This window comes from Balaenoptera musculus, chromosome 2 (genome assembly GCF_009873245.2).
Source record: "Balaenoptera musculus isolate JJ_BM4_2016_0621 chromosome 2, mBalMus1.pri.v3, whole genome shotgun sequence".
NCBI lineage: Eukaryota > Metazoa > Chordata > Mammalia > Artiodactyla > Balaenopteridae > Balaenoptera > Balaenoptera musculus.
In genome coordinates this window covers 154,319,740-154,339,099 of record NC_045786.1, presented here as the reverse complement: position 1 = coordinate 154,339,099, position 19,360 = coordinate 154,319,740, and the positions used below count along the sequence as shown (strand labels likewise).

Below are 19,360 nucleotides of genomic sequence, written 5' to 3'. Positions count from 1 at the left end.
CCTCTCCTCCCCTCTGGGCAGTATGTGGCAGGCAGGGGTGTGGTTGACATTGAAAGAGATCGCATTCTAGGAATGTAGTGAATAGAAACTGGAGTTCAAGAGAAGACCTGGTAATGAAGAGCCATTGAAGGATTTTGGATAAGAGAGAGAAATGATAGCATTTACATGTTAGATCATTCTGATAGCTCTGAGAGGAATGCATCAGAGCAGTGTTTAGCAAAGAAAAAGCAGGGCCTCAAACTCAGAACTTTGAGCAGCCAACAGTATCCAGCTAAGATTAGATAACATGGTTTTATTTTCATTGTACTATTTTTGTGGTCAGTGTTCTATTTATGGCAACTGGTACTGGTATTCCACTGATGACAATGATACAAAAATTCCCTTTCAATAAAGTTGAGCAAAATGAGAGCCAGTTTAAAGAAACAGTTAAGTATATAATATTGCAGCTGATACATGGAGAATCAGGTACATCTGCAAGAATGGTGACAGACGGTAGGACACAGATGACTGAAATTTAGGATACATTGGAATAGAAGAAAATAAGATTAAACACAAGAGACCAACGAGAAGGATATTGCAATAGTACAGGTGAGACATTTAAAACTTCTTGAGATTAGAGAGACATATTTATTTTGTTTTGCTCTCAGGATTAAGCCTTGAGGGCAGCCAGAGTGACTGTCCAGTTAATACCCTTGTTAGCAATGTAAACCATTGTCACAGATGCTGAGCTGGACTTTGATGTTAATGCATTCTTTCAAACATTGGTCCCCAGAGCTTTTCTTGACATACTGCCTCAAATCCAACTTTGGGAGGTGGACAGTATAAATAAGTTAAACATCTTTTAAAGTTGTAAAGAAAAAAATAGCATCTTACATTTTAAAAAGTGATAATCATTTCACAATATATACAAACATTGGATCATTATGTTGTGCACCTGAGACTAATATAATGTATGTCAATTATACCTCAATTAAAAAAAAATAACATTGAATTGGGCAATTGGGATTGACATGTATACACTGATGTGTATAAAATTGATGACTAATAAGAACCTGCAGCATAAACAAACAACAAACAAAAAAAACCAACTAATTCTAAACTTTCTTTGGGCTATTTGTATGGAAATATGTTAATATAAATATTTCAGACATTACATGAAATTTCTAAAAATCTTGTATGTTCTGGTATAATGTTATAAGTCATAATTCTAGTTATTACTTTAAAATGTATATCTCAGAAATAACTAAATTTCCTTGTCAATTGAATTATTATGAACTTTCATCAAATCTTTAACCATGGTCATTTTAAAGTCTTTTGTCATTTACAGACAGTTCTGGGTGTACTCTGATGCTTTTGCAAATATGTTCCTATAAAAGGGTTTCATCTTCAAGGAATTCACGGAAAAGACTCTGACAAGTACAGGTTTCTGGTAACTGACTATACTGCTGAACTGAATGAATAAGCATTTTCAGAACTCTAATGGAAAACTAATGAACTCATAATAGTGTTAACAAAAGATCAAGATGAAAAAAAAATTAATTACATGGGACTGAGTGAACTGATGAGGATGATTATAATTTTTGTGACTTTCTGTTTGAATAAAAAAAAAAAATCCCACAAGAACTCAGAGGCAAAAAATATACAAATCAATTTTCACTGCAAAGTAAAGGAGCTGTTACAGTAGAGGATTACTGGACTGAATGTCAATATTATGACATAGTATGAGTGTGTTTCATGTTTGGTAATTGCAATCATTGTTGCTTTTGTTGTGGTCATCCATTTACAATGCTTGGTGTCAGTCTATTTATCTCTTGTAAAAATAAAATACAGTGTGTGTGTGTGAAAAAAAAATTCGTTTGATCTTAAGAGATCAGCAACTTAAAATAATTATATATATATATGGCTACATACAGTGTGGGGAATATAGTCAATAACTATGTAATATCTTTGTAATGGTGACATAGCATAATAGACTTATCATGGTGATCAGTTTGAAATGTATAGAGATATCGAATCACTATGTTGTGTAACAGGAACTAACATCGTGTTGTAGGTCAATTACACTTCAAAAATAAACCAAATTCATTGAAAAAAAAATCATACTTTAAAAAAATGTTTTAAAAACTCTTATTCATCTTTCAAATTCCTTCAGTTCAAATGTCACCTCCTTTGAGAAACTTTCCCTGATTTCTCTATGTATACTCATTTGTTCCTTGTCCTGTGCTTTCAGTAAACCTTCTTACACATCTAAGCCAAACTCTGTAGAACAATTTCTTTGTGTGTCTTTTCACTAGGCTCTAAGCTGCCCAGTGACCCTGTCTTTCTTTTCATCCATGGCCCCTGGGACTATTCTGGCACAAAAATAAGCAGGAGTTCAATAAACATTTGTGTAACAAATGAATCGTGCGGTGGGGACACCACATTACAGAAGAACACTTAGAAAGTCATTACGTTCTATTGATTTCAAATTCAATGAAAGTTCACAGAAGGGAAAGAGCAACATGAACTGGAAGGTGTATTGAAGGAGTTAAGGACGTTAAAAGGCTTGAGTGGGAAACAGGAAATCTAAATAAAGATTCTTGAGCATCACTTCAGCATCTTAATAGCAAGATTTCCCACCTGAAGAGTATGTGTATGTAGGAGTAGGAGGTGTTGGAGGGAAGGAGGAAAGGAACCAGGTCCTTGTAAGGGATTTCTCTTGTCCCTTCATCCTTTCATCCTTGTCAAGACCAACCCTTGGGAATTTGGCTGACATTGTCTACATACCTTTCTCTTCCCAGAATCCCACAGGGCGCTTGGTCCATAAATATTTATGGAACGGAAGCACCTTGCCATAAAGACAAAACTAAACACTGTATTTGACTGAAGTTCATTGAGTTCATAGAAGGGAGGAGGTTGGGAAGAGTGAGATGGTATTGAAGGATTTCTAGTGGGTATAGTGTGGAGCTGGACTTTGGGACATAAAGACATAGACTCTCCCCCTCCCATGCCTTCCAGTGTTGTTCCAAACTGCCAGTGAAGATGGCTCTAGCCCTCTAAACCAGCAAATGCTACCCTGTCAGTAAAGTAGCCACTAGCCACAGGTAGCTATTTAAATGCAATTTAAAATTCAGTTCTTCAGTTGCACTAACCACATTGCAAGTATCCAATAGCCACATGTGCCTAGTGGCTTTCATAATAAATAGCTCAGATGGAGAACATGTCCATTACCACAGAATGTTCAGTTGGACAATACAGACCTAAGGAATGAATCTCCTCTGGGTTGTGGAAAGCTAGAGCGTGAGGGGAAAGACAATCTGACTTTTAGCTCTTTTTCACAGGCTTTTCTGTATCTCCACACGTTTATACTTTTAGCTACTACACTTTAGGATTTAACTGACACTCCCTTCATTGACAGTTTCTGCACTCTCAGAATGCATGGTGTGGACTTTTTTTAAAAAACAATTCAGGGACTTCCTTGGTGGCGCAGTGGTTAAGAATCCTCCTGCCAATGCAGGGAACACGGGTTCGAGCCCTGGTTCGGGAAGATCCCACATGCCGCGGAGCAACTAAGCCCGTGCACCACAACTACTGAAGCCCGCGCGCCTAGAGCCCATGCTCCGCAACAAGAGAAGCCACCACAACGAGAAGCCCGTGCACTGCAACGAAGACCCAATGCAGCCAAACATAAAAAAAAATAAATAACAATTCAGTGATTTTTAGTATATTCACAAAGTTGTGCAACCATAACCATTATCTAATTCCGGAATATTTTCATCACCTCAAAAGGAAACCCCAGATCCATGAAGCAGTCACTCCCCATTTCTCCTTCCCCCGGCTCCTTGGCAACAACTAATCTGCTTTGTGTCTCTATAAATTTGCCCATTCTGGAAATGTCATCTAAATGGGATCATACAGTATGTGGGCTTTTGTGTCTGGCTTATTTCACTTAGCACAGTGTTTCCAAGGTTCATCCATATTGTAACATGTACTGTATCCGTATTCATTCCTTTTTATAGCTGTATAATATTCCATCATATGGATGCACCACATTTTGTTTATCCATTCATCAGTTGATAAACGTTGGGGTGTTTGCACTTTTCAGCTATTATGAATAATGCTGCCATGAACATCTGTGTACACATTTTGTGTGCACACATGTTTTAAATTCTTTTGAGTATATACCTAGGAGCAAAATTACTGGGTCATATAGTAACTTATGTTAATTCTTTGAAGAACTGTCAAATTGTTTTCTAAATCAGCTGCACCATTTTATTTTGCATACATTTAAGAGAGAACTATTATTTTCTTTCCCTGATAGTGCTTGACATACAGAAACTCCCTACTCACTGTTGGGTTGGATGGATGATCACTTTGACCCACACTAAATATCCATTCAGTTTGGAACTGGAGGATGCCCTGTTGACCAGGATAGGGATGTGGCCCCAGTCTCCTTAATACTATCCTAGTAACCTGTCAGGGATTTTAGTCAATCAGTTCATGTTTATTGAATACCTATTACTTCCCATTGCCCGACAGCCATGGGAACTAGAATGCTGTAGTGAGGATATAACACAGGTAAGGGGATGACTACCTTTGCCTGGGAGAGTTAGCGAAGGCCTCATGAAGGAAGAGCTACATTAGTTGAGTCTCAAGTGCTAAGTAGAAGTCGCCAGGGAAGAAATGCCACACAGGAATTAGAACTAAGCTAAGCCGTTTGCTAGATGACACAGGGCATAGATGGATACATAAAGAGTTCCTGCCCACAGGAAGATTCCAGAGTGAATGTGATGGAATCCAGATTCTTCTTCCACTTATCCTTCCAGAGGGCTGAGTTTAGTGTGATGATACCAGGGTTGATCCATTTAAGAAATCATATTGGGTCAGCCTAGTTCTTTGCCCGAAGTAGCCTTTCTTCTTTGGAGTGACAGTATGACCAGTCCAAATGGAATTTCTGCTTTGGCAAAAGCCACAGCCATGGAAAGTGAGGAACTGATGCTTGGGGAGGGATGCTGGTGAAAGAAACTTCCTCATACAGTCTGTTGTGCCCTCAGGTTTTTACCAGGTGAGGCTTAGGCTTCACCTATGCCCAGTACATCTTTTCAATACAAAGTGAATTGATTGTCCATTGATATAAACTGGAGAAAACTGACCTAATTTCCTCCAGGGGTCTTGGGCTCCTCAAAGTAAATGTCTTTCAGCTCACACGAGGGCAAAAATCAGGCTGTTTAGAATGGGTCAAGCTGGTTTTCACTAGGGTCTTTTATCTTCTTTATCAAACTAAATTTCTCACTCAAGGGTTCTGTCAACATAGGAAGCTAGAACGGGGGGGAAATACCTGCAGGAAAATGGTTACATACTTGCTGTCAAGAAGACATTACTGCAACCAAGTTCCTGAAATAGAAACTACTATGTATTTCTACTCATTGTCTATCTGGGTGTTTTGGGGGGCATCCTTTTATGAGTGGTAGAACAAAGTTCTGGGAGCACCCTGATTTACAGTGGTTGTTTTTAGTCTTTAGAAAGGTTCATTGCAGGTGGGAGAAAATGTTGGGAGGACTGAAGACTATGAAATGGAAGAAGAAATGAAGATGGGAATAATTTTATTCCCAACAATCCCTCTCCATTCTAACTTGCGCCTCTCCATCGCAGTGTGGAGTTACTGAGTGTGTCTTCCTGATGAAAATCTCTCCATACTCAGAGCTGATGTCACTTGTCCACACGGGACATGTGGACATCCTTATGACAGATGTTTCCCGTATTTCTGAATTAATATACGTAAAGTACTTGGAAAAGTGACTGGCAAATAATATGCGTCATGGAAACGTTAGGGTTGATGTTGTTGTTGTTACTGTTATTATTATTATTCAGGCTCGTCTCCCTAGCTAGGTATAAATTCCTTGTAAAGGAAGAACTAGTCGTCCTTCTCGTCCTTAATTTGTTAACGTGATTAGGACCTTGGACAAGTCGCTTACTCTTTGCAAGCTCTGGTTGCACCACAAAAGATTGCGTGTCAAGTACGATTTGAGTCCACGAACTCAATTTGGCGCCCACTGTTTATAAGCTACTGCCCTGCGTCCTACGCCCTTTTTATAGTAAAAGTATTAAATGAACATGAAGTCAAAACCCCATGTAGGAGCGACACCGGAGAAGCAATGATCCCTACTGTCCTGCCTTGACACACGGTGTCTCCCACCCTAGGCGATCTCCACCCCCTGCCATCCCCCTGCTACTTCGCAACAACGCTTTCTGCTCCGCCCCGTGCCTGGACTCCACTCGCGCGGAGGGGAAGGATCCCGGTTTCAGCGTCTGGATTGGGGCATCTGGGTGCAGCGGAGACGCGAGGCTGCTGTGCGAGGGTCGCCGGGAGCAGGTCCAGTCGGCGCCCGGCCCGCCCCACCGCCCCGGCTCCCGGCTGCCCAATCAGGGCGCAGCTCGGGCGCGCGCTGCGGCCAATCAGGAGCGGCGGGAGCGGCGCCGGGCGCTGGCGGGCGCAGAGCAAGCTCCGACTGTGGAGCGGGCGGCAGGGCTGCCTGGGAGGGAGGGCGGCGAGAGCAGCACTGCGGACCGGGAGCCCCGGGTCAGCCCAGCCTGCTTTGCCGCGGCGACCTTCCTGCCGACTCTCTGGACCCTGCGGGCGGCGTCACAGGTAACCGAGCCCGCGCCCCGCAAGGGGAGGGCGAGCGTGCCCGGGGAGAGGGGCCCCGCAGGTGGAGCGGGCGGGGGGCGAGCTGGCCGCTAGGTCCTAGCGCCGCTGGCGCTGCCCGAGCTCCTAGCGCCCCGGCGCCTACCTCGGCCGGAGCCCCCGGGAGACGCGTTTCCACCAGCCGCCGGCGTCCAGGAGTGAGAGGGAGTGAGGTGAGTCGGCCTAAGGCGGGCGGGGGTGGAGTGGGGGAAGACAAGACACCTGCGACACCCACACTCATACACAGACGCTGTTTGCCAGTGGGCGTCTTCCCCGAGATCTGGGTCCCCGGGACGTCTTCATTGGCTTGCGTAAGGGAGGCGACAACAGGTGTCCTTGCGGACGGTGCTTTTCTCCCCCAACACCCCCCCCCCCGCCCCCCTGCGCCAGAAATCCCGGTTTGGCATTCTGCCCCACCTTCGGGCTGTCCGGAGACAGGACCCCAGCCTGGCCTCTCAGGCGCGCTGCCCGCTGGACAGCGCCCAGAGGCGGCCTGGACCCGGCGGACCCGGGCTTTGGATGGAGTTTCCTCCTCGCGTTGCCAAGCAATTTGCAGGACACCCGCCTCTCGCTGAGATGAAGAGAGTTGATGTGGTGTGTATGTCCGTGTGTTGCAGCCTCTACTAAAATGAGCTGCCCGAGGACTGTGAGTGAATCATTAACTGTGCTCTTGTGCAGCTAGTGGCTTCTGCCTGTCTCTTTTTCTCTTAGGCAGGTCCTTCGTGCTCTGTGTGCCTCACTCTTCTAATCTGTAAAGCACGACAATGCTTTTACCTGCCTGATAGCGAGCGTTGTTTTGAGGAGTAAATGAGCCAATGCTGAAAAACACTCAGGACAGAGCCAAGTACTCAATAAACGCTGGCTCTTAGTATTTATTACACGGAGTGGATGGTCTTTTAAAGAGTAAATCAGACTTGTCCAAACCGGCCCAGTGACTATTTGGAGCTCCGAACAGCTTTTTACACTGGAAGGGGAAAAATACTGTTAATAATGTTAAGGATGGTATCATTTAAAGGTCCTATATCCTTTGAGGGATTGAAAAAAAAACAAAACCTGCTTCATTGGAATGGTGAGAGAGATAAATGGATTCCAATTAGTAACAGAAAACTTTGTAACATTCGAAAAAAAATGGTATGAATGTTCTGTGAAAAGAATATCTTGGTACTTTGTTGAATCTTTCATTAATATCGCTGATTTGGGGGGAAACTGTGAAGGTTCTTATACTTCCTACTCCTGCCTTAAACAAGTAAAGTTTAAAAAGAGAGAGAGAGAAGAAAGGAAGAACAAACAAACAGCCCAACCACACAACAAAATGCCAGCAGCTCATAGAAACCCAAAATTGCACTTCCCACGTTAGGCGATTTTTTTTTCCCCGTTTCTGACCTGGGTGGTCTGGTTCAGTTCTTTGCCACTGTGTCACTTTCCTTGTTTAATTTGAAAAGTCAAATAAACGTTTCACTCCATGAATTTGTCTTTTTAAAAGCTAAAGTATCAATGTGTATCAGACTTGTTGGATTTCTGTGCCTTCTGCTACTTGCTTCCTACCCTCTAACAAACCCAAAAGGACCTTACCAAAAATTCTCTAGGGTGATGTTAGTGGGAACCTGTCTTTTCCACCACATTACCCCCATAACCTGGGACCTGGGGAAAGGGCACAGACAAAGTGCCCCAGTTCTCCTAGGGTCTCCAGCGCATTTGCCAGGAGGCTTAGAATAAATACATCCACTTAAGAGATAGTGATTATCTTCTCAGAGGGTAAGAAGCCCACTTCCAGATGCAAATCTTTCAAGTGTCAAATTAATTCACCAGCCTTTTCAGGTGTTGATGAGGAGACCTACTCTCTTCACCTGAGTGGGAGGATTTGAAAGCTTCGTGCTGGAGGAGGGAGAGAGATGCGTGGGGCAGGGGAAAGATTACCAAGTTCAGAGTCAGACCCACCCCTGGTGAGAACTCTGTCTCTGTGGCTGATGGCTGGGAAACTTGGACAAGTTGCTTTGTTTATCTGAGCCAAAGTCTCTCCCGTTGTAAAATGAGGACTCAAAAAAACATTTTTTTTGGACGAGTTCTAAGGATGGTGCTAATGAATACAAAGCTCCTAGCACTGTTCCAGGCATGTAGTTATAGATCTGTAGCATGCAGAGGAGGTCCGCAAGGTGAGAGTGATCAGCTGTACCTGGGAAAGAAAAAAACAAAAAAACCCAAAAAACTTAGGGGATACACTTGAGCTGAGTGTAGACTAATGAGCAGTTCTCTTGTGCAGACAGAGTTGAGGTGGGATTAGAAGGAAGGGTAGGGCAGAGGGGAGAAGTCCAGATAGAGAGGATACGGGATATCAGAAGTGCTATAATAGTCATCTTAGGCAAAATAAACAAACATCCCCCAAATCTCAGTGGCTTACAACCACCAAAAAGTTTATTGCTCACATACTCTGCATGTCCAGGGTAGGTCACTCTTGGTTCTGCTCCTAATCTGTCTTCATTTGGGGGTCTATTAAGGCTTAAGAAACAGCCTGTTTCTGGGACAATGCTAATCTTGTTTATGGGAAAGGGAGAAAAAGAGAACATGACAGAACAAAACTATTATAGTACTTATTGCCTGCTTAGAAGTAGTAGTTCTCATGCTGTTGGCCAAGGTAAGTCACATGGCTAAAATTGATGTCAGTGGTATGGGGACTCGTAAGCCTCCTGCAAACCGTGAGGCAGAGCTGATTCGGAGGGAAAGTGCAGAAGGAAACAAGGCCAGGAAGGTGTCCTAGAGGCAGATGATGCAGGGCCCTGGGTTGTGTGCCAGGGGTTTGGGACTTTATCCTATGGGCAGGGGAACAGCCGCTGAAAGTTTTTTTTTTTTTTAATTGTTTAATTGAAGTATAGTTGATTTACAATGTTGTGTTATGCTGAAGGGTTTTAAGTTGGGGTTTAGTATGATCAAATGTTCAGGCCGAGCACACATCTCTCGTAGCAAAGTGGGAAGAATGAAATAGGTGAGACTTACGGGTAAGAGATGATGAGGGCTCGGACTAACACAGCAGCCTCAAGTCTCTCACTATCTGTCACATGACTTGAGTCCACTCCTAGAAGTGGCTCATTTGGCACTTGGGTGGCTTGTCTTCTTAACAAGTCTCCTAAAATGGATGTCTCTCTCATCTTAAAGTCCTTATTTTATAATTGTCACCTAAAACAGCTGTTCTCAAAGTTTAGGGTGCATTAGAATCACCTAAAGGGCTTGAAAAAACACAGATTTCTGAGCCCCACCCCCAGAGTCTCTGAACCAGTAGGAGGTCTTGGTGGGCCTGGGAACGAGCATTTCTGAGGGGTGCTCAGGTGATATTAATGCTGCTGGTTCAGAGACCACACTTTGAAAACCACTGAATTAAAGGGAGAAATTAAGACATAGTTGAGGGAAAGGCCGGAATAGAGGGGCCTAGTGGAAGGAGGAAAAATATCTGGAAGGTCCCAGCATAATCCCTGTGGCAGTTTTGCTGAAGGCTGGCTTTGGCCACAAACAGTGGGGTCTGTAAGAGTGACTGAGTCTCTAGGTTTATATTGAATTGCAGATGCAATTCTCACAGTGAGGAAATGAAAAAAGCTCAGATTCTGAGAGGTAAGAAGTGTACAAGTGCTGCTTTATCCCCTCCCTTGTAATTCTGCCCTGACTCCCTGTCAACGAGCACATTGCCTGGTTCCAGACCTTGCACTCAAGTCTGCCAGTGTATTTCCCATCCTGATCCATTACACTTCTTGTCATCCCAGTTTTGATATCTTTTGGAGCGGGGTTGGACCACTGGGTGGACATTTGGCTGAATTTTAAAGTAGTCAGACCAAGAAATTGCTCTCTTCTCTTGAGGTCACGTTCATGAATAAACATCTGTACCATATGATCATGCAAATTGTGATCAACCCCCCTAGATAAATAACCCCCTGAGAACCCAAAGTCATCCATGGTTTGGCTTATACTGATGGTTGGAGCAAGTTGTGACAGTTCCCTTAGCTGTGACTCACTGCTCCTGTAATGAGAGAGCATTCCTGTAATGAGAGAGCATTCCAAGATCAGACGTTAAGGAGAAAATATGTTGGCATGTACAACATGACACAAGAAATAAAGCATAGTGAGGGTTTGTTTCTTTTTTACTGTATTTTTCTCAATCTTGGACGTGACAAAAGTTTGAACTCTACTGGGGTCTAGATAATCAGTGATATGCCTGCCCAACAGACACCATGTGAATGAATGAAATACTTTCAGGGTCAACATTTTGAGTGCTAGCTAGCAGGTTACAGTATTTGTTTCAAGGTGGCATGAGTGTAAAATGGTCCATTGGGCCATTGAATATATTGGAAATTCTATGCCTATTAAATTTGTATAAAGTAAGAAATGTCATGGTAGGCCTAAGCTATAATGCGAAGTGAGTGAGATTTGAAAAGATCCTTTTCCTAATAGAGATTTTTTTAAAATAAATTTAATACATTTATTATTTTATTTATTTATTTTTGGCTGCATTGGGTCTTCATTGCTGCCTGTGGGCTTTCTCTAGTTGCGGTGAGCGGGGGCTACTCTTCGTTGAGGTGCGCGGGCTTCTCATTGCAGTGGCTTCTCCTGTTGCGGAGCATGGGCTCTAGGCTCGCGGGCTTCAGTAGTTGTAGCACACGGGCCTCAGTTGTTGTGGCTCGCGGGCTCTAGAGTGCAGGCTCAGTAGTTGTGGCGCACGGGCTTAGTTGCTCCGTGGCATATGGGATCTTCCTGGACCAAGGCTCGAACCCGTGTCCCTTGCATTGGCAGGCAGATTCTTAACCACTGTGCCACCAGGGAAGCCCCCTAATAGAGATTTGACAGACAAATGACACCTTAACGGTGTGCTCTTGGAGACGGGAGAATTCCCCAGGATTCTGAGTACCTCCAGAGGCGGGGATGTGAAAGCTTGGAACCGTAGCCTCTGTCCAGCAGGCCTGAGGCCAACTCTGTTGGTCAGATCTGTCTGTTTCCCTGTCCAGGTAATTTTGGAAGGCCAGCTGTTTCCCCTCTTCCTGCAGGGTTGGCCTTAGTGCTACCTTTCCTTGGTCAACTCTACGGTGAACTCCTCCAGTTCCCTCAATCTCAGGTCTCCAGGAAACTTGGTCTAAAGTTTCAAAAGATGTAGCAAACAAAACCCTAGACATGAGTGAGAGCCAGTGAGGAAAGGGACACTTAAACTAGCCAGGAGGGACTTAAAACACTGAACATAGTCATTAGAAAGTGTTACTATTCACTGTTGGTTAGCACTTATCCAGAAATTGGATATTTAAGTAACATACATATTAAATAACTAGATAACTAGTCTACTCTCTGTATGTTTATATTGAATAAGTGCTATAATGTATACCATATATATATTCAATGTCTAGCAATTTCAGGTGGTAGATTTCCAGTGCTGTTGTTGTCTTTCTGAAATACAATAACGTAGATAGAAACAACCAAAATTCTTTAGACAGATAAAAGAAGGGCAGGATTGAAAACTCAAAGTCCCGTGAATCTTTTGTCTATTGTGTACACCTCTGTCACTTCAGCTTGCCCCACACCAACCCAGACTTGTGTGCACTGAGGTGGCCTCACCAACAGGTAACAGACGGTCAGTGTTCTTTACAATATTTAGTCACAATGAGGAGTGTGAAGCTACTTGGCAGGTTGCTAATGGCTCAGTAAAATCTTTGGAAGGTGGCTTCATATGAATGGCACTGAGCATCTTCTAGGTGCAAGGCTCCGAGGAAGACATTATGAGGAATTCAGAAAAGTGTAATACTTAGTCCTCTGACGCGGCCTCTAATCTGAGAGAGAAGAGGCATAATATTTATGCAAAATTAATAATAGGTACACAACAGTGAGGCCAAGAGTTGCCATATAATCAAAGGGGGTACGCATGCTGTGAATCCAGAGATGGGATCTTTCAGAGGTTGTCCTGGACTGGGAAGGCTCCTGGAGGAGCACATGCACTGGATCGGAGGTAGAAGTAGCATTTGGGTGGAGCATTGGGGTTTAGGAAATGGACCTAAGTGATCAGTGGCTCTGATGGTCAGCACAGGCTAGTTTAGGACTGTGATTCAACTTCTGTATCTGGAGTGAAGGGGTCAAGTAAGAGAGGAGAAGGGAAGCCTGAGCTTCTTGAGGTCTTCCTTTCTTGACCGCCATCTGACCATCTAATCCAAATATTCTGACGGCTTGCACCTCCTGACAAATGAAGCCATTCATTGATTCATTAGAAGATGAGTAACACTGGACTCTCATCTGACCTTCTTAACATTTCATTTTATTAATAGGAAAGCACTTTGGAGGTAAGGATGACACACCACTTTATAAACACAGTCTAATCCTATCATAAACTCTGTCACACTGGCAGGTGGTTGGTCTCTCTCCACTTGCAAAATGACTTGGGAAAGTCAAGTGACTTGTTTAAAGTCATGCAGGAATACCCTGGCACGTCCACATCCCCGGACCCCACCTCCCTGACATTTGGTGGTGCCCAGCGTCATTTGCTTTGCAGATCTCCATAGGGATGGTGGCTCTAAGAACTTGGGCCCTTGACATTTAGTTAAGATTTTCTCCATCTATTATTGTAGCCCATGGAGGCCCTCAACTGTAACCCCAAGAGGTCCTTGTTCATTTTAATCTGGGAATGAGATAATTACACCCTTCTCTTTCAGGCTTAATCCTGGCTCTCACTGTAAGAAAGTACCATTTCAGTGCTGTGGGTCTGTGCAAACACTCCCATCTGAATGAAACAGCAATCTCAGCACTTTTCATGCCAAATGCCAACCAGTATAGCAGGACTATCAGTGGCTTTCAATCTGCCTGAACTTTGAAGTGAGACACCAGACCCTTACCAGCACGATAGAATCACTCCATTGGCTGCCTTTTGAAGTTAGCTAATTGCTTTAAAAAAAAAAAAAAGTGAGATGCTTTAAATGAAAACAGATTTATTTCTGTTTGCTTTAGAAACTGAATATGTTTGTCTGTCTTTCCTGACGTAAGTTTTTAAAAGAGGGAAATTACAATAGCGTGGTTAAGTGGATAAGGCTGGGTGATACATAGCTTATTCAGTCATACATTGTGTAAATGTTGTCTGTTCCGTGAACCCAGAGCTGTCAGAAATACAGTTTGACTTGGATCTTTGCCAAACATAAAGTATTTTTTAAAATTAATTAATTAATTTATTTATTTTTGGTTGCGTTGTGTCTTCGTTGCTGCGCACGGGCTTTCTCGAGTTGTGTCAAGCGGGGGCTACTCTTCATTGCGGTGCACAGGCTTCTCATTGTGGTGGCTTCTTTTGTTGCGGAGCATGGGCTCTAGGCGCGCGGGCTTCAGTAGTTGTGGCACGCGGGCCCTGTAGTTGTGGCTCACGAGCTCTAGAGCGCAGGCTCAGTAGTTGTGGTGCAGGGGCTTAGTTGCTCCATGGCATGTGGGATCTTCCCAGACCAGGGCTTGAACCTCTGTCTCCTGCATTGACAGGTGGATTCTTAACCACTGCGCCAACAGGGAAGTCCCAAACATAAAGTATTTTTTTGACATTACTCCTTGTCCCTACATCTCCCTCCACTTCAGACTCTGAGCAGTTGAAAGGTGTGAAAAACTTTTTTAATCGAAATTATCAAATCACTATCAATAGCTATTATTCATTGAGCTTTACTAATTCCAGGTCCTTTGCTAGCAGTTCACTCCGTATAATCTCACTTAATTTCTGTCTCAGCTCTGTACGGTTGGGAAGAGTGCGATCTCAGTTCACAGACGAGACAAGCAGAGGCTGCAGTTGAGTAGTTTGTCAAAGGTTGTAGTGGACCTGGGCTTTGAACCCTCTTTTAATCGCTTAGCTCTAGAAACTCTGCCCTTAGTCACTATTGTACTGTATCTGGAAACAAAAGGAAAAGTGCTGGGAAGAGTTAACAGGGGCTGTCTGTGCACTCTGACCACACCCACGGGGATCCCTGTGGGAGGAAACGGCCCTTGTTTTTGCTCCGTCAGTTCACACTATCAGCAGGGCTGTTGAAGCACACTTCCTTCTCTTCTTTTCCCTATCTCTTCCTCCTTAAAATTTTTGTTATAAAGTATCATCTAGAAAGGGGGTGAGTTGGGGAGTGGGGATCTGTCCGCGTAGATTCTGCGCGTCTCTGTCACTCACATCAGCCTGATTGGCACAGGTGGGCGGGCGTGTCTGCAGCAGCTCCTCCAGCTGCGCCATCCATCACGCACAGCCCGTGCTCATGGGACTAGGGGCTCTGACCCCTGTCATTTGGTTGCCTCTCCTGCGAAGAGAACAGAGAACGTACAGCCAGTCCTGGCTGGGCACTTGGCAGAGGTAGGTCCTGGCCGTAAGAAAGCCAGATAACACGGTAGGTTCATTTATGCGGACTCTGGAGCCAGACTGTCCAGGTTTGAATTGTGTGGTCTTGGGCATATTTAACTTCTGTGTGCCTCAGTTTCTTTATCTAAATAAATGGGATAATAATAGTACCTACTTTATAGAGTTCTTTTGAGGAGTGCATGAGTTAGTTAAGTGAGTTGTAAAGCACTTTGAGATCAACGGCTGGGAGATAGGAGGTGTTACCATACGTGTTTATCAAATAACGCATAAAAAACGAAGGAGTAGTAGGTGAAACATCATTGTTTGTAGGTAGACAGTGGATAAAGCTCCATTGTCTACGATGGATAAGCTCACCTAACAGCTTTAGTAAAAGTACTCATGATGAGTTACATGCAAATGAAATAATTATTAACTGTACTAGTGGAGTTTGCCATTTTAAAGAATCATTTGAGAAATATGTTTGTAAACTACCTTTTTGTAAAATGAACATGAGAGAAACTGTGTAAGAGGAAGAGGGAAGTTCAAGATGACTAGATTTTTTTTTTTTTTTTTTTTCCCTGAGCTACTGGGAAAGATAGAGCTGCCATCATCCTGGGCGGGGGAAGGCTTCTGGTGGAGTGGTTTTGGGGGGACAGAGAGTAGTTGTTCGATTTTGGATATGTTAAGTTTGAGAGGCCTGTTGGACGTTGAAGTGAAGGTGCTCTGTGGGCATCAGTGGTGTCAGGGGAGAAGTCAGGGCTTGGAAACCTCTATGTCGTGGTTTATCCCATCTAGCTAGAGATGGGATCCAAAGCCATTGTGAAAGGAATGGAAGCAGACAAAGAAGAGTCCAAGGGCTGAACCAGGGGGTATTCCAGCTTCAGTGGAAGAGTCAGGCTGCTTCCAGTTTTCTAGTTTGTTCTTTCCTTCGATTTGCAAGTGTGAAATGAAGTGTGGACCTACTTAATGCTGGTGTTTTCTTTGGCTAGTTTATCATTTGAGTTCTGTTAATGCTTGGACTTCAGAGTCAATAGACTCTGATCAGATACCACTTGACCTCATCCTAGCTTGTGCCCTTGGGCAAGCTACTTACTCTCTGACACTCTGTTTCCTTATCCTGAGATGGGAACTGGTAGTAAAATGCCCATCTCAGAGATTTGAGGGCTCAGTAAGTGCAGCTGTATTAATGCTATGAAGCTGTTAATCGCTTTATCACTGTGAAATTCTCCCTGTTCGTGTCAATGTGTGAGAAGTGAGGAATTTTAAAGCCCTTTGAATTTTTCCTGAACTGAAAACCACATTTTAATTTAACCCACACTGCTGCTATTTTCCTTCCTTCTTTTATGAAAAGTAAAAGAGTGAGGTCAAGGAGGTACTGCAATAAATTTTACATGTCAGCCACTATACTTCCTCTGTAGTTGAAACACTGCATCCAAAGATCAGATCTGCCCTGTAGATGTGGCAAACTGGTATGTGAATCACAGATGCACAAGCCGTCAGAGACCTGAAAACAGAAACACGGAAAAAATGGATATCCCTGGCAGTGTCAGTGTTTCAGTATTATATATGCTAACCTCATACATGCTCTTTACCACTATGAGCCGGTGGTAAGAAAGTTCTCACTCTTTTCCAATAAATGAACTGATCCTCCCGACTGTTTTAAATTCGAGTTTTACACTTGGTTGGAAAATGCATCTAAGACACTTGGTTTCACTCAGCAAATAATACAATTCTGAATTTTTATAAGAGTCTCACTCTCAAAGCTCAGTAAGAACCAAGAGATGTGGCGAATGCAATTCTGAAGTCTTGTCTCTCAGTTCTCTAATTAGAATGTCTGCCGTGTTTGCATATGTGGTTTATATGTTACGAATTTGTGGCTTTTCTGTTTTGCAAAAGTTACTGTCAGCGAGACGTCTACCAAAAGAATACTACTATTAGTGGTGACGGGACCAAATATATGTAACGGTGTGGTTGGTGTCTAATCTCTACTAGAATTTTTGAGAAACCTTCTCCAGATGGAGGTGGGTGGTGTGAGGACTGAAAGAAAACATTAGAAAATAACCAAAGCAGAAGAATTAATAGGCAAGAGTTTGCAGTGATTAAATTTTCTTTCTGGTCTTTCAGGTTGAGGAAGTAAGGAGAATAGGCATAAACTGTGGGAAATTTCCGTCAACTTGGAAAAAACAATAGAATAAATAATTCTTAGCCATGAGGTGAGAGCCCAGGCAGTCACAAGGTCAAAGGATTCTGTCCCATTTGTCTGTGGTGACAGCTTCTCCCCCCCCAACCCAAAGGAACTCTTTAACCCTCAAACAATAGAAGTGTCCCTGGAAGCAGAAAGGTGCATGCAAAGGGAATTTTTAGAAATGATATCATTTCAGAAGTACACCAGTGGTTATACTGGTTTTCTATATTTTCCAAATTTTGTTTAGTGAGAGCGTATTCCTTTTATAATAAATAAATAAGTAGGTAGGTAGATAAATAAAAATTAGAAAAATAAATTTAAGAGAAGGAAATAAACTAGGAGTGTGGAGATGGGTGTGTTGTCACCATTTCAAGGTACTGAGTTGCTCACATTTTATAATGTGAGGATTATTTTGTCTACAAGTCATAATACTTCCTAACATATCTGCTCTCTCCAGTTACAATCTATAAAAATGTGCCAGGTGTCAACAGTGAATGTCACTCATCAAAACCCAAGACCTGCTCTACAAAAGCAGGGCCGGCCCTCAGTGAACAGATACTTGTTCAGCTTGCACACTGTGCCAGACCCACCCCGTGTGCCCTGTTCCTTGCCGCTGTCTCTGGCCATTGGAGACACTCACGTACCCCTGCCTTCGTCAGCAGTGTGAACTGGGAGGTCTCTTGTTGGTGAGGGGCCTGCTTCACAGGAATAACATTGCAGTCAGCCCAGGGCCCGGCTGTAGTGGGCCCGTGAGGCCCACTGCAGCAGCCTGAGTTTTTAGGGTTTGGCTGGGTTGTTTTGGTTTTATGCCTGTGTGTCTGTTTTGTTGGGGAAAGCGGGAGGGGAGGGATTCTTAGAAAAGGGAAGGAGATATCCTCTGCATTACTGAAAATGGAAATAAGGAATTATCAGTTCAGGGTCAGTAGAAGCCACAGTGCCTGGCTTCCTTCTACTGTGCTCCTCTGGAATGATTTTGCTTAGTTTGGAAAGGTCTGAAAGTGACATGAGCTAGATAAATTGTTCTAGGGTGGAGCTTTTAGCAGGGAGTGCAGAGATCCCTAGGGGATTCATGGAGGGACCTTAGGAAAGATGTCCTGAAATTAAACAGAATGTTGCATGTATGTGTTTTTACCCAGAGATGAAGGGCTCTGACTTAATTTATATCTCAAATAAATCCAGAGAGTCATACTTAAAAAAAAAAAAAAAGGTTAAGAAGTTCTAGGGGGAGGCCTACAGTGTATCCTGGCCTTGACCCTAACTAGAGACCCCTTCCTGATGGATGAATTGCATATGTAGTGGAAGTACCAGTGTGTAAAACATCTTAGGTGAAGCCCGTGCTGCAGAAAGATGAGGAAGGTTTTACTTCCTCCAGTGATGGAAAGCTGGAAATCCAGAAATGTACGACTCCTACGCTTCTGTCGAATGCTTCTTGTTCTTCTCCCTCTCTGTGTCTTATCCTGGAGCCTACAGAGCTCCCTGAACTCTATATTACCTGAAGAGTTCACTAGTTGAAATGAACACTAATGTCTCTTTTACCTGGTCTTCCTCTTGATTCAGCGAACCAGGTTGAGTTTCCCTGCAGTTGGGAGATTGACTTTGGCCCTGGCCTCCACAATGTGACATCTATAGGAGAAGGCATCTATAGTGAACTCCTGCTTGGCTGTTTATCCTGAGGTCCAGCATGTAAATGTTGACCTTCCCACCCTTGGTTCTTGCTTCTCCTCATATTATACATTCTCTCTGAGTGACCTGTCAATCTATGTGATGAATGCTCCTCTCACTTCTTCTGAGCTCTCAACCTGTCTATTTAACAGGACCCATAGACATCTCGATGTGGTTGTCCCGTACGCCCATCAAACTCATCAGGTCTAAAATTGAGCTCATCGTATCCCTACCACCCCTCAAGCATTCTTCCCCCTAAAGTCCTCATCTTGGTGAATAGCACAAAAATCTCTCCAGTCTTCCAGGATCCTTTTTATCCACCCACCACTACTCCCTCAATCTAAATGAGCCCCAAATAGACTTTCTCCCCGTGTCTTGATGATGTTACATCTTAAATGGCTCATAAAAAACATCCCCCCTTTTTATCCCTCAGCTTGCAATGCCTGATCACTATAATTACTAGCTGGTCTTCCCACCCTCCAATCCACCTTCCTCATTGCTTCCAGAATGATCTTTGTAAAATACAACTGAATCATGTTATTTCCTC

General features: G+C 43.5%; 1 protein-coding gene across 1 annotated transcript in view; it reads left to right on the top strand.

Annotated features, from left to right (window-relative positions):
• Positions 1-6,476: 6,476 nt before the first annotated feature.
• The window catches only part of STON2 (stonin 2), a 149,854-nt gene continuing 136,970 nt past the window's right edge, over positions 6,477-19,360 (top strand). The window contains exon 1 of the mRNA XM_036841535.1: positions 6,477-6,628. The gene's annotated coding sequence lies outside the window, so the exon portion shown is untranslated. The remainder of the gene's footprint in view (positions 6,629-19,360) is intronic.